We start from the raw sequence: 12,332 nt of genomic DNA on the forward strand, positions 1-12,332 counted from the left end.
GGAGCTCGTTAGCAATGGAGAATCTCAGCCCCCACCTTCCCGCCCTTCTCCCCACCCCTGGTCCCTTTGATTTTCTCCACTGAGCAAGTGGTGGTTATGGATGCCTGGGGTGAAACATACCAGAAAATAGGGCTGTGACAGGTCACTGCTCAATTACTCCCCTTTCCACCTGGGCAGGCAAAGGCTTTTAATTGGGAGGATCTGGGAGGCAAAAAGGAGCCACTCGCTTGCACTGGGATGATAATGAACTCCACCCTGCCTGGCAACCCCCTACCTCCTTTACCTCTGGGATTTTAGAAACAAGGATTAGACTTAGGACTTTTTTCTTTCTGTTTTTTTTTTTAAAAAAATTTATTTATTTATTTGTCTGTGCTAGGTCTTAGTTGCAGCATGCAGGCTCTTAGTTGCCGCACACAGGATCTAGGTTCCCTAACCAGAGATCGAACCTGAGCCCCCTGCATTGGGAGTGTGGAGTCTTAATTGCTGGACCACCAGGGAAGTCCCTTAAAGGACTTTCATCAACCTGGAACCCAGAGTAGCCTTTGCTAATTTGTGTCTCTCTGGTGAAGAGATCTCTATAGCTTTAGAGCTTGACACTCAGGTAGTGATGGTGACATTACAACCAGGGCCAACCCTACTGAACTTCCGTCTGAGCCAGGCGTTGTGTCAGGTGCTTTGTACATTTCAATTCATTTGGTCTTCATACATCCTACAAGGTAGGTACCATGATCATCCCCCTTTATAGATGAAGAAACCAAAGCACAGAAAGGTTGAGTAACTTGCCTGAGGTCACACAGCTACTAAGTGGCAGAGCTGGGTTTGGAAGCCAGGCTGTGTGGCTCCAGACCTAATTTAGAGATTCCTGCTGCATTTAAGCCCATTTCCTTTGGTCTCAATCTTGATGGTCTGGTTCTTCATTCATCCCCTTATTCATTCAACAAGTCTTATTTGAGCACCTACTTGGTCTCAGGTAGTTGGCTATGTGCTGGAGCTACTGTGGCCTACACAGAGGTGACCTCTGCCCTCATGGATCTTACACTCTCTGGAGGCTGACATTAAGAAAAATAAGCACAGAAATAAAATGTCATTAATATGCAATTAATATGGATTTCTGTCATGCAGGCAAAAACTTGAGGGAGCAGCGCTCAAGTTATTTTGGAAACTGGTCATTTGTTTGCCCCTTTTTTCTCCCTAGTTGAACTGGTGGCCACCCCAACCCTGCCTTCAGGGTGTCCACTGGTGACTAAGACAGGACACCAGAGTGAGTCCCCTTCCGGATGGGGAAAATAAAGGTGTTGCCACAGAAGCACCCAAAAGTGGCACATAACCCGGATTTGGAGATCCAGGAGGCTTCCTGGAGGGGGTGATGTGAGACCCCCACTGAGAACTGAAGGATGAGGAAGAGTCAGAGGAAGAGGGTTCCAAGTGGAGGGCACAGCACGTGCAAAGGCCCAGAGGCATGAGAGAGAAGGGAGCATTTGGAGAATTGCAAAAGGTTCAGCCTGGCTGGGAATTTGAGGGAGGGTTGAGGCTGGAGGTGACGGAGGGGAGGGGTGGAAGCGGGGGAGGGATGCACAAAGCTTGTTGCTCTGGAAACCAAGAGGCCAAACAACAAGGTATTTTACTTCAATTAGCAGCACCAAAGGCCCCCAGGGTCTCCCAGCTGGGGTGGGAGTCAAAGCCTTTGGAAGCTCTGAGCTTGTTAAGGAAAGAGGACATGCCACCGGAGTTCAGGACTTGTTTTTTTAATCTCTCTCTTTTTAAAAGAATAAATTGTCACCTTCCCACACGATCTGGCTGCTCGCTCCCCTGGCCCCAGTCCAGCTGCCCACAAACACACTACACTGCCTCCTCCTGCCCAGATCAGCCTTGAGAGCCAGCTGGGAGTGGAGGGGGAGGCTCTGGGGGCCACACTGGCGGCCTCCCCACCCCCCCCCCGTCACTACTGGGCCCCAGATGTCCCAGGGGGTCGGAAGTGTCTCCCAGTGTCTGGGAAGGTGGCCACTGGGAGGTCTCAGTCACCTTCATTGCCTGCTGTCTCCCTGGTCCACACATCCCACCCTCAGTGGGCCCTTCCCTGTGAGCCCTGGCTCTGGGGTGCAGAACTGCTGGTCCCAGGTCTCTCATGCCTCAGCTTTGCTTTCCCTCCTTCCAGGCTGCTTTTGTGGTCACGTGATACAGAGGAGACAGCACTGGGTGATTTTCTGTATTGCTCATAACAGTGGCCATTCATTGCGTGGTTAATATAACCGTCGGGACCAAACTGGGAGGCGTATCTGTATCATCCCCATTTTATAGGTGCAGAAACCGAGGCTCAAAGATGTTAAGTCACTCACTCCCACAGCTAGCAAGTGGCAGTGTCAGGATGAGATTAAGGTCTGATGGACTTGAAAATTCCTAAGCACTACAGTGCCTCCAGAAAACATCTTTTTCTGGTCTTGGTTTTCTCATTTGGCAAGACAAATATATTAAACACCCAATTTAACAGCATTATGGACTGAATGTTTGTGTGTCCGCCTCCAGTTCATATGTTGAAGCCCTACCCCCCAGTGTGATGGTATTTGGAGCTGGGGCCTTCAGGAAATTAGGGTTATATGATGTCATAAGGGTGGACCCCCATGATGGGGTTAGTGCCATTAGGAGAAGAGGAGAGACCAGAGCTCTCCTTTCTGTGGCCATGTGCAAGCCAGGAAAAGAGCTCTCACCAGGAACTGAATTGGTCAACACCTTCATTCCGGAGTTCCCAGGCTTTAGAACTGTGAGAAATAAATTCCTGGGGTTTAAGCCTTCCAGTCTATGGTATTTTTTGATAGCAGCCTGAGCTAACTAAGACCAACATAATTAGGTAATAATTCAATGTCTCCTGGGTGCTTATTTGGCTTGAGGTCTGTGCCCTCAAGTTGCTCACAGTCTGGAGGGAGGAATGCATAGTACACATGGCAATGAGTCCTCATATACTAAGGGACATTCTAGAAATAGGCAGAGGGCTCTGTGACCATAGAGGAGGGGTAGGGAATGGGTCAGAGTGTCCAGGCGGGGGTACTCTAGGATCTGACTCTATGATACAGACTGGTGGGTGGGGAAGGGTGTACTCTAGGAAGTAGGGACACCCAGTTGCCCAAGCCTCTGTGCTCCTGCCTCAGAGCTTAGACTCTGGAGTTAGATGACTCCAGTTAGAAACTCACCTCTTTGTGCCTCAGTTTCCTCATCTGTAAAATGGGCATGATGATAGTGCCTACTTCACAGGGAAGCCTGTGCCTGGCTTATAGTAGGTGTTCTAGTAAACATGAGATATCACAACAGAAACAGCCTGGGCCCTGGAATAATCCTGGTGCTGAGTGCACAATGCCAGCTTCTTGGAGGGGAGAGGAAGAGGCTATGGAACTTGACTGATTCTCCCTTCCCACCCCTGAAGCCCTGCAGAAGCAGACCCTGAGCATCAAAATGTTTTGCTAGAATTTCCTTTGCTGTGGAAAGTTCTTGGGCTCAGGAGCCACGGAAAGGAAACTTTTTATGGTTATGGTTGAAGAATCATAACAGCAAATATTTATGTAGTTTTACCAGGTGCCAGGCCCTCTTTTAATCACTGAATATTTGTTAATCCGTGTAACCAAAGTGATCAAAGCCAGGTTCAGAGAAGGGTTTTAGGAAAAGGATCTAGTCTGGCTAAATCCTTCTCAGTCTTTCAGAAGTGTCTAAAGGTTTGTTTCCAAAGCAGATCTAAGGGTATGGCTGGGTTGCACTATTTGCGTATATTTGCATGTTCATGAAAGGTCCAGAGCAGTGGGATGAAGGATGGAATGACCCTGTTCTGTTTTGTACCTAAAGGCTCGGGATGCAGGAGAGGAAGAAGAACCAGGCCCACTGTCACTAAGGAGGGCTGTGGTTGTGCGCCCACCTTCATGGTCTGCCAACGGCTCACCAAGACCCCAGATAAGGCTTCCCTAGGCACACATCAACACGCACACTCACACGCACACACACACCCACTTGACACACATACACACACTTAACTCACACGTTCTCTTCTGCATTGAAATCACTTTCCTCTAGCAGATTTATCCACTCAGGCTTGAACTGGGCTTTCTGCTGGACTGGATGGATGATGACCTTGGCCAGATTATTGGGCCTCTGTAGGCCTCAGTTTCCACAGCTGTATTGTGGAAGGATTGGGCCAAGTGGATTTCCGGGACCCTTCCTTCCAACTCCAACTCTGAGGTCTCCAAAGTTGCTGGGTTGGAAGGGATCTCAGTCTCCACATCTGTAGAGTGGGACTGAGGTATGGGGCTAGATGTCTGGAAGTTCCTTTTTGAAGGCATTTTGTCACAGCAGAAAACTGTGTCTCCTGGTCAATTCTATCATAACATCAACAACCACAGTGGCAGAAGTAGTAAGGTAATAAGCCATTTTTCAAGTGCTTTCTATGTGTTAAGTGTTTCACTTGCATGATCTCATTGAAGATTCCCCAAAATGTTTGATGGACACCATTATCATCCTCACTTTCCACAGGAGGAAACCTGAAGCTCAGAGAAAGGTCCCATGGTCACAAGCTAGCGAGAGAGAGAGGACTCCCCGTCGCTCCCACTCTCAAACTCAGCCTCAGGACTTTCCTCTTATGCTGGGCAGAAAGGCAAGATCTTGGAACACACAAGTATCTTTCAAGGATATTTTGTCCAACTTCCCTCCTGCTCACCCATTGCACGGATGAGGATACTGAGGCACAAGAGCAAGCAGGCAAAGACACTGTTATGGACTAAATGTTTGTGTGCCCCCCAGATTCCCACGTTGAAGCCCCAACACCCAATGTGATGGTGTTTTCATGGGGTCTTTGGGAGGTGATTAGGGTTAGATGGAGTCATGGGGCGCCCATGATGGGATTAGTGCCCTTGTAAGAAGAGGAAGAGAGACAAGAGCACTCTCTCTCTCCACCATGTGGCTACTTGCAAGCCAGGAAGAGGGCCCTCACCAGGTAACGGATCAGGTGGCATCTTGATCTTGGACTTGTAGCCTCCAGAACTCTTCCTGTTGTTGAAGCCACCCAGTCTACCGTATTTTGTTATGGCAGCCCGAGCTGACTAATACAGACACTCAGAGAGTTTATGGCAGACCAGAGCCCCTGATGCTTGCCCAAATGAACTGACCACCCTTTATCTCCCATCACTAGGGTTACCAGATAAAAAAAAAAAAAAAGAATTCCCAGTTAAATTTGAATTTCAGATAAACAAGAAATAATTTTTAGCATAAGGTATGCCCCATGCAATATGCGAGACACTTACAGTAAAAAATGATTTATCTGAAATTCAAATTTACCTGGACATCAGGTATTTTATCTTTCAATCTTATCACCCCACTATTTAAATTCCCCTCAACACTGTAACTGCCCAATAACATGGCTTTATGGGGACCTTACAGATGTTTTATTACAGTGTTAGTTTTATTTTAATGGGGATAGAAACAGTATCTCTGCCATAGAGTTTTTGTGAGGATTAAATAAATCCATATGTAAAAAGGGCTTAAAACAGTGCCTGGCATATAGTGAGGGCTACAAAAGTATCACTTGTTGTTATTGGTATTATTATTATAGCTTTTAAACCATGTTTGGGAAGAACCCTCCTGGTAGAGGTGACAGGCAAGATCTTCCACCTTGAAGGGACTGAAGGACTCAGGATTCTTCCTACCCCAGAGTCAGCACCCTAGCCTCCCTATTGCAAGGGTGAAGAAATTGAGCTCATTTGAAGCCCCGCGTCCTCCAAGTGGGACACTGGGAGGCCACATGCCCGAGGCTCATGGATCCCAATCCCTGGGGACACTGAATATCCGCAGAGCTGGGTGTCACTGGGCCAGGCCGCCAGGGAGGTCACTAGAGGGACAACTATGTCCTCCTGCGTGCCCAGCTCCCTGGGAACAGCTGTCACAGCCAAGGTGGGACCGCGGAGCCCAGATGCCAAACCCCTAACAAAAATACCATCTTCAGATCTTCCTGTGGTACCGGGCACTTTCCGCAGATGATCTCATCTCCCTTGCACGGTAGCCCCAGAGGGTGTCACTGTGACCACCGTTTTCTGAAGGAAATTGAGGCTCAGAGAGGTTAAGAAACTTGTGCCAGGTCATACAGCTTCTAAGATGCAAAGCTGGGATTTATCACCAGGTCTCTTTGCGTCTGGCCCTAGCACAATGCGCGTGAGCTGGAGGGAGAGCAGCTGGAGGGGCTGTCAGGAGGCTCAGCTTGGCCCCCCAGCATTCCTTGGGTCAGGCAGGCCTGCAGCCCAGGCAGCGAGGCCTCACTGACAGCTCAAGCATTTGCGGGGTGTCCTCCTCTCCTCCCGACCCTGGCCCCGTGCTCACCTGGGCTGATATTGATGTCCGTTTGCGGGAAAGCCTGTGCGGAGAGGAGGGTCAGGACGGCCGCGGCCCACAGTCCCCACCTCTGCATCCTGGGCCCCGAGAAAGCCACCTCACGGCCTGAGCAGAGGAGAGAGGCCCTGCCGTGGGAGCTCGGGTCCGGATGGCTCTCCTGCCCAGAGCTCAGGAGCACTGGGTAGACCCCAGTCTCCTCCCCCGCCCCTCCCCTGACTCCTGTTTCCTCCCTGCACGGCCGCGGCCAGCTCAGAGTGACAGCCTGAAAGCCGCCCCTGGCCGGCCCCCTTCGGAGAACTCAGAGGAAGCGCAGCCCTGCTTCCGAGCCACCGAGTGGCCTTGGGCACGTGCTTGCCTCCCTTGAGACTCTGTAAGATGGGACAATAGCGGCGCGCACGTCCCCGCCTGGCACAGCAGATAAAGCATCGCGGAGCCCTAGGAGGAAATAGTACCAGAAGGTAAAAATACAAGTCAGCATCTAGGGCAGAGGCCTCCTGGGCCCAAGCGAGCTCACCCGTGGATGTGATGTGTTGGGTCCATGCTGTGTTTTAAAATTTCTAAAAATTCGTTGTCAGGGTGTAAGATCAGGAGATTTTAAGTATAAGTCGAGATTTCTGCCTCTGCTACGAATCTGAAGATCTGACAAGAATTAGGCCTCCTTTGCACACGGGAACAATTACGCGGAGCTGAGAAAGGGCTCCCCCTGCGGGCGGGGCCTCAGTGCTTTGGCTCAGCGGGGCCCCAACGTGTCGGCCCAGCTCCAGGGCATTGGATTCCCCGCAGCGAGGAGGAAGGGCAGGCCCGTCATCTCCTGCAGGGTCTCTTGGAGGTTAAAGGATGTGCCGGTAGAAGGTTCTCGACACAGAGGAAGTGTTCACCAAAAATAGGCAAACGTTATCATTAGTGTACAGTTCTAGCGTGTTCAAACTTAAAATAGATCCGCTGGTGTTTCATTGGAATCTCACTGCATTTATGAATTGATACCTCTAAAACTCAGTCTTTGTGTATCCTCTGCCTCTCTGAGCCTCACTTTCCTCCTTTATAAAATAGGGGATAATAACAGTACCTACCTCACAAAGATTAAATGTAATAATTTGTAATACTTAGCATAGAAGCTGGCTAGTAGTAGGTGTTGAATACCTGACAGCAAATTTTGCTATGATTGTCATTGATCCAGTGCAGGTCTTTCCCTGCACACTCCCTCCTTTCTCTCCCGAAGTGCTCAGCCAGGTGCCCTGACACTTCGTGTGGCTGGCATTCACAAGGGCTCAAGCGTGTCCCAGTCGCTCACTTTCTCTCTGGAACACCTGCCGCTGTGCCTGCGAGGAATAAAACTCGTGCCCATGCAGCGTGTTTTGCCGGCCCACATGGGGCTGAAAGCCTGCCAAGGCCTGACTCAGGCTACGAGCACAGCCCAGGCCCAGTTTCAGCCATGGTGTAACTCCCGTCTACCCGGTGTCTCAAAGCTTTGCGATGAGGCCCCCCAGAGCATGCGCACTTATTTATTTATAAATGACATATGTTTATTATATAAGTGATGTGCATCGTGTCTGTTATAAAACAGCCGTCCCCCAAACTGAGTTTTTTAAAAAGTTGATACAAACTATAAAAATGGAAGAAAGTTGGAAGGCTTTCTCCCCACTCCCCATCATCTGGTGTGCTGACTGTACTTAGAGGCCCCTGCTGTCATGGAAATCAAACACCCTCTGCGTGAATGACCCAGGGGGAAAAGGAGAGTCGTCAGACACAGGCCGCTGGAAATACTTTTGAAAAGTGGAGGAGCCTTTGATTTGGCAAATAAACCTCCTAAATGACCTGTGCTGATAATACAATATGTGACGGCTGGAGGTTTGGGTAAGCTGGTTCATGCCCCCTCTCTGGATGGAAACATGTAAAGTATTTGTGACACGCTCATTCCCAAGTGTGGTCCACGGACCAGCAGCATCGGCATCTCCTCGGAGCTCGTTAAAAATGCAGAACCTCAGGCCCCACCCCAGGCCTGCTGAATCGGAATCTGCATTTTGACTAGATCCCCAGGGAGTCATGTGTACATTAATGTTATGAAGCATTGCTCTAGATGGGGGTAGGCAACGTTTCTAAAAAATTCTATTTTTTAAAAAAATAGTTTGTATTTAAGGCGTACAACATGATGATGTGATATACATATATATAGTGAAATGATACCACAGTCAAACTAATTAACATATTATCTCCTCACAGGGTTACCTTTTGTGTGTGGTGAGTGTCCCTGAAATCTACTCCTTAGGAAATTTCCAGTGTTCAGTACAGTGTGATGAACTACAATCATTATGCTGTACCTTACATCTCCAGACTTACTCAGCCTACACAGCAGCAACTTTAATTTTTTTTCTGTAAAGAGCCAGATAGTAGTGGCTTTGCAGCGCACATGGTCTCTATCACAGCTCTGTGAAAGACTTTAGGAATGGGTCTGGCCAGGTTCCAATAAAACTTTATTTACAAAAACGAGCAGTGGGCTGGATTTGGCCCACGGGCCATAGCTTGCCACCCCTTGCTCTAGACCTCAAGTTTACTGGCTAGGAAATAGACAATTTATTCACTTAACAAATAGGATCTTTGTGGCCATTTGGAGGTTGTAGAGGTCTCTCTGTAACACAGTATGTATTTTCTGGGTTCTTAAAGACATTACTCTCCCCCCCACCCCCACCCGGGCCCATGCGTACACACACGCATACACACACTGTGCTCATGGTGGCCTGGGGGTTTGGTGAAGATCTATTTCTTTCTTCTTATCATCTGTCTGCCTATCTATCTATCTATCTCCTTTAGTTTCTTAGCTTTTTAAAATTGTCATTTATTTACCAGTAAGTAAAACAAAGTTCCCTTCCCCTCACCACCATCATAAAAGGGACAATAGAGGCTAGTTTATTTCATACCTTTCAATCCAGGCACATCTGTATCTATGTTCAAATTCCAGACCTGCTTCTGTGTGACCACACACTGATTATTTAATCCATCTTAGCTTCAGTTTCCTCATCCGAAAAATGGGGACAAATCAATACTTTTCCTCATACAAGTGCTTAGAACAATGCCTGACCCATAAATGCTCAATATATGTTAACCACCATTACATCACTATGGAACCTTCAAAAAAACGGAATAGGAAGGTATAAAATTGAGAAGCAAAACCACTTCCCAAAAGTTAACCCCTGCAACCTTCAGGGCAATGTCTTCCAGTCTCTTTTCTAGACATAAGTTTTAAATTTTTACTTAGTGGTGCTCATTCCTGGATTCTTTTAAATGGTATTTTTGACCATGAAAAAAGAAAAGGTATCCCACTGGCGGTGGAAGACAGGCCACCCAGAAAAGAAAGGAACTCTTCCTCTTTCCCTGCAGTGATTCCCAGCTTTCTGGGAGTAAAGTATCAGTACCCAAAACAGCTGTTCCTGGTGCCCTGGGAACCAGCACATCTGGGCAGGGCTGGGCAGAGGTCATAGCTTCTGTCAAGTCCCAGGGGTAGACTGGAGTCCTGAGGGGATCTGGAGTCCCCAGAGATGAGACAGCTCAAGATGGGCCCTGGGAAAATAGATGCAGATTTAAAACTTGACACCACCGCTTCTCCTCTACCTCCTTCCTTTGAACTCAGGTCCCCGCACCCCAGAGGGTGTGTAGGTGGCCCATGCATCTCCTTTCTCATCTCCTGGCCGAGGAGAAGGAGGATGCTAACTAAACCGGGCAGGTGGCCCACAATAAGGCACCTGGGGTCCAGGTTTCTATAGAAACCAAGTCATTTCTTCACCTTTCAACACATTTCCCTCAACACCTGACAAACTATCCTTGGAGACGTGGATGGCTCTGACATCTGTGCTTCTGCTGTTCTCTCCAGTCACTCAGCAAACAATGCCTGATGTGTGCCCAGTAGGAATAGCCATCAAGTGCTGTGTGTTAAGCCTTTGCAGGCATTTATCCCGGCTAACCCTCACGTCACATACAACCCTATGGGGTAAAAACGGTCATCCTATTTTCAGATGAAACAGCCCAGCAGAGCGGTCAGCCACACCAGCTCTATATGAGTTTGTTAGGGCTGCCGTAACAAAGGACCACAAACTGGGTGGCTTAAATAACAGAGCTTCGTAGCCTCATAGTTCTGGAGGCCGGAAGTCTGAAGTCCAGGTGTTGGCAGAGTTGCTTCCTTCTGAGGCTGGGAAGGAAGGAGCTCTCCTTGGCCTGGGTCTCCAGGCCTCCCTCCTTGCTCGTAGATGCCGTCTTCCCTCTGTGTGTGTGTCTCTGTGTCCTAATTTCCCCTTAATATAAGGACACCAGTCGTATTGAATTAGGGCCCACCCTGATGACCTCATTTAATCTTAATTGCCTTTAAGGAGCCTACCTCCCAATACAGTCCCATGCTGAGGTACGGGGGGTTAAGGCTTCATGAAGTATGTGAGCTTGGGGGGAGATACAGTTTAGCCCATACCAGGCTCTAGAGTCAGCTGGGCCTGGGCTGGCATTCTAGCTCTAATGCTCGCTTGCCACTCAATCCCAGGAAACCTCGGCTTCCTCATTTATAAAAGAGGAATAAGAACACCTCTCACGTGGGGTGCTGCATGAGGACTAAATGAGATGCTTAGCACTTGGCACGGTGCCTAGTCAGCCCTGTGGTTATTGTAAATCAGGGGAGCAGATGCTGGGGATGCCCCACGCCCAGCCCTCGGCCACCTGAGTTCCCCGATGCTGAGGTGGGCTGGGCCATGCAGAGGGGCGGCTCGCTTGCTCAGGCACATGCCCCTCCTTCTCTGCCCGGGGAGTTCTCGGGGCTGCCCAAGCTGGCTCAGCCCACACAGGACAGTCCTAAGTTGCCAATCACTGAACGCCTCCGGGGCTGTACCCTCATGCGCTGAGAGACGAGGCGCAGTAGTTAAATAGTCCAGCTTCCCCATAACGATCATTCTCAAGCGTATTCTACGTGGGCCCCCAGCACGACCGAGCCCCAGCTGCCCACCATGCCAGTTAAAGCAGCCTTTGCCTTTCTCCTTCCCCTGGCTTATCCTTCCATTTGTGCTCCCTGGGCTCACCTCCCAAATAAACCACCGGCAGCCGAGTCCTTGCCTCAACGTCGGCTTCTGAAGTGCCCAATGTAAGGTAATGAGGAAACTGAGGCCCAGAGCAGCTCCGCGGCTTGTGTGAGGGCACAGGTAGGGTGTGCTGGGCCTGGGGTTTGAACCATGGCCTCTCTGGATCCAAAGCCCACGGGCCCAATCACCGTATAACCTCATCTCTGGTCCTGAATGCCTGTCCTGTTTCTGTCTTTCCTCATTCTGTTTGTTCTCTCATATTTTTATCCTCTTCTGTACAACCACAGGAAGGAAGCCATTTTATAGAGAGGGAAAAGTTTCTCCTTTTGTCTCCTAACAAACATAACCTAACTCAACCTCCCAGCCTTTCCCCCTTGACCTTCATGCCATCTCCACTCCAGAGTGAGAGACACCAGAGGGACCCACGTGGGGACCCTGCAATGCCCAATGTGGCCAGAAGGGGTGACGCCATCTCAGCCCACAGGGGGTTACCTAGGTCAAGCCCCTTTTATTGGGCATGGCCAGTAGAAAGCTAAGTAGCCATGGCTCTTGCCCTGAACAAGCAAATAGTTTTATAGAAAAAAGCATTACTTTCCTCCCCTGGAAAATGGGGATAATAATAGCTTCTTTGTCAAAAGGTTGTTGTGAGAACTAAACAAGACTGTGCAGGTATTGGGCTTAGCATACAGTAAGGCCCCAAGAGTTAAATAGAAATATAAGCTTCTTGTGGGGAGGACAGGAAGCAGCCGTCATTTCTGTCTTGGAAAATCAGGAAGTGGTAGTTTAAGCTGGGTCTTGATGATAAGTATGAGTTGGAACTTAAGCTGCTGGTATCCATGACGCTCACCGAATGGGGAGAGCCTGTCCAGGAGACAGCACGATCAACAAAGCCCTGATCACTTCATCTGAGGCCCTGGATCCAGC

At 49.2% G+C, this 12,332-nt stretch overlaps 1 protein-coding gene across 2 annotated transcripts in view; it reads right to left on the reverse strand.

Moving 5' to 3' along the window:
* Positions 1 to 12,332, reverse strand: part of LOC132438038 (synaptotagmin-17) — a 117,066-nt gene that overhangs the window by 18,070 nt on the left and 86,664 nt on the right. The gene's annotated exons all lie outside the window — the stretch shown is intronic.

The sequence above is a fragment of the Delphinus delphis genome, chromosome 15 (assembly GCF_949987515.2).
Source record: "Delphinus delphis chromosome 15, mDelDel1.2, whole genome shotgun sequence".
Classification (NCBI taxonomy): domain Eukaryota; kingdom Metazoa; phylum Chordata; class Mammalia; order Artiodactyla; family Delphinidae; genus Delphinus; species Delphinus delphis.